General features: G+C 37.2%; 1 pseudogene; it reads right to left on the bottom strand.

The window, feature by feature from the left end:
* Window positions 1-802: 802 nt before the first annotated feature.
* LOC142100174 (zinc finger protein 706 pseudogene) lies at window positions 803-1,080 on the bottom strand (annotated as a pseudogene).
* Window positions 1,081-3,641: the final 2,561 nt, after the last annotated feature.

The raw sequence follows: 3,641 nt of genomic DNA, 5'->3' as shown, positions 1-3,641 counted from the left end.
TCTATTCTCAACGTAACTTCTCCTTGAAACTTAAAAGAATGAAATGTGTTTAAGAGGTATTTTGTTTAATATACTGTACTATTTGAATACTGTATTTTTGTCATACAGGTGGTATGTACACACCCTATGAGCTAAATGATCTGTTTCCAATTAGGAGACACTTGTGAATAAACAAAGATAACATAACCAGTTTTTCTGAAAGCAGCGTGAGTTGTTATAGTATAATAGTTCTTGTTGCCAGATCTGATTCTATCTTGTTTGGACCTGGTGATTATTTCTGGAATTTTATAAAATATCTTTATCCAGTACAGCCCCAGCATAGACTAGATCAGGGATAACGATGTTAAAGGATCGTTATAGGCATCTGCATTGGAATGCAATAAACAAAAAACAAAGTTACGCTGCTTAGATGAAATATGTGAATGGAATGACCCAGTGCGTGCTAATAAAATGCAGAAAAATAAATAGGAAACATCCAAGTTGCTTTTGGTTACAGCGCTAAGGAAACAGTTTAAGACGGCACTTGGTTTAAATGTGCGTCCAATTTAATCTTCAAACCAACTCATAGCCCATCAGCGCAAGAGAAAGTGGACAAATATGGGGAAGAAGTGTTCCCTTTGTTGAAGAATAAGAAAATAATCAGAGTATAACCCATGTGTAATTGCATATAAAAATCCATACTGTGAATTTTAGTAGTTGCTGCAACATCAAAGACCAAATATTCCCAAATCACTCATCTGTGACTTAACTTAAAGGTATGCCCAGAATTTGAGAAGTGTCTTTTAGAGATGCCCAACCCACTTTATTCAGTGCATTCATCAGCTGAGGGTATATCTTTACTTATGTTACGCTTGCACATCCGCTAGTTCTGGAGGCATTGGAGTCTTAAGGTGTTTGCTTTCAAAGTGCTGCTTGAAGGTTTTGGGATCTGGCATCTGTGTCCTGCACACAGGACATGTGAAGACCAGTGCTGCTTAAGCAGCAACTTTCTGATAACTTACATGTTTCTTCTTCTCAGCCTGTTTCTTGGCATTCTTCTGTTGGGCCTGCATCTTTTGCTGCCCACGTGCCATACTGCCAAGTCACTATTTTCCCTCAAGGCACCGCTGTCTGTGGCCTCTTCTGTCACGATATCCCAATCACGCAGTGCCGCAACACCAGGTGGCCTTCTCTTTTTGTTCTAAGGCTTAAGTAGCCTGCAGAGATTCTAAATCAAACTGTATTTGTTCAGTGATATGTATGATATTTACCATTTTCCTCAAATGTTACTAAATCGGGCTATGAGTTGAAAATATCATTAAAATATACACCTCTATTCTTTGCTGGCATGATTTGAGGTTGCAATCTTTAAACTGCTACTGTGTTATTGGCACTATATAGGTAACATTGAAATGAATAAAACTGATTCAATGAAACGGGTGGTTGTAGAACACCTATCCTGTCTAGACTCAGGTAGACACTCTATAACTGTGCTGCCCTAATCATAGATAATGTTCTTTAGTTGTACGGCCCTACACATCCGGTGATAAAAGATATAATTATTAAGATTTCAGGAGGATATTAGCTCCTAGAATGAAACGTCAACGCGCATTTCGCTGTCAAGCTTAATTACTCTTGCTTCAGTTGGTGTCATGGCAGGTCATTTTTTTAAGCTGGTGCAGTGATCTACATGCATCACCTTTAGCAACCCCCTTTCCCATGCAACCAGATAGGTTCGCCAGTACTCTGTTGTCCCCAGGACTACTTAACTAGTGATAACTTAATTTAGGTAGGTGGGCACCACAGATCACTTGTCAGTGGGATTCTGAGCAGAGATTAGTTATACAGGATGTATCTGAACCACATAAGGCAGATATACTGAGTTGCAGTAGGATGTAGTACCAATCTCCACCAGTACCCTCATATAGGACACCATACTAGTTCCTAAGAGCTCCTGCCGCACATGAGCACTTACCGGCAAATCGATAATATTTATAACATTGGGATTTCCAAGGCCTAAATGGGGGGCCCGATCTCCCTAGGAAATCCATTCCCGTGCTGACAAGCTTAGGTTTGGTATGGCATTATGGCAGGGGGACTCTAAGCTGCAGATTTCGCTGCTATAGTGCCACCAACCCAGGCTGGCACACCCTAGTGCCAGTAATAGTACATTTGGGAGGCAACACTAGGTTTGGATAAACTATGTGGGGGGGAAGGGACACATCGTTTTATGTTGTTGTTTTTTTATATTTATTGCTGTTTTATTTTTCAATTTATTGTCTTATTTTTTACATCTATTTATTTATGTTGACATTTTGAATGTCAACATTACAACTCTGTAGATATTATGACAGCATTGTGAACACATGTTACATGTGGATAAACCATGTTACAATGCAAGGGGTGCAAATTAGTTTTATTTTGCACATAAGATATATGTCAGTTTTCTTCATGTAGCACATAAATATTTGATAGCTTATTTGTACACTGAAATTTAAAGTTGATCTAGGATATGCTCTACCCCAGTTATAAATCTGTCCTCACATTTTAAATTTACCTCCCCCTCCAAAGCAACATGGTTTTGCCAAGGTTCAAAGTTATTCAATTTTTTTGCTTTACTTTCCTTAATCAATCAGGCCCAGTAATTAAGTATAAATAAGTATAGATAAAGCAATTAAATAATCCTTATGGTTATAACCAATCAAGTTAATTTAAAGTAAGTTTTAACTCTGAATGTTTTTACTTTAGTCTGGACAGCCAAACCAGAGCGTTATTTGCCAGCCTTGGAAGTCAATATTCCAAATCAATCGCTAACCGAGACGGCTGGGTCTTTGCTGGTGGAAAAGGAATAGAGAACTTTACTGCCTTTGAAAAGGTACTGTAAACATGTTCTTGGGTTGACTTATAGGTGAGTTCAAGAGATGAGATACCAGTAAACTCTGTGAACAAGATTATCCTGAATTTGGAAAGATACAGACACAGGTACTTGTAGTTAATAAAGAGGACAAGTCGGATTTTCTGTACAAATTAATTTATTTCCATCGTTGTTTTATTTAACACTTTATCTAAAATGAAAATATGACTTGTTAAAATTCAGTCAAATATAGAATGTATGGGATGGGCGCAAAGGGGAAATGGGGAATAAAACATAAACAATGGATGGATCTTATGACGGGTGTATGAATAGTATGACGTAATTAGAAATCGACAATATACATAAATGTTGCTGTGAATTTTTGTCACATATAAGATTAATAGCACTATAAACTTATAGCATATATGAAATCTGTATCATAAAAATAGCATAAACTGAGTGCATAGATTACCCACTCATACATCATCTGTATGTCTTAGTGTAAAGAGATGGTAATGGTGACAACATATATTGTACAATAGTGATATGGAATGTTCAAACTTCAAAATGAATGTACCAAGTCTGTATCAAGTAGTGATCTAAATTCCCACTCCATAAGAGGGTAAATCCTCCTTGTAGATAGGATTCCAAACGTGCTTTGATCTAGTTGTCCTCACATCCCACCATCATGTATGGCAAATCGCGTGCATATATGAGATAAACGATATAAGGGGAAGGAGGACAAAAACAGCACCTGATAGTGTAGTATATCTTAAAAAAACAATTTATTTATAAAATACACCTTAAA

The sequence above is a fragment of the Mixophyes fleayi genome, chromosome 8, assembly GCF_038048845.1.
Source record: "Mixophyes fleayi isolate aMixFle1 chromosome 8, aMixFle1.hap1, whole genome shotgun sequence".
NCBI lineage: Eukaryota > Metazoa > Chordata > Amphibia > Anura > Limnodynastidae > Mixophyes > Mixophyes fleayi.
This window is presented reverse-complemented; position numbering and strand designations above follow the sequence as displayed.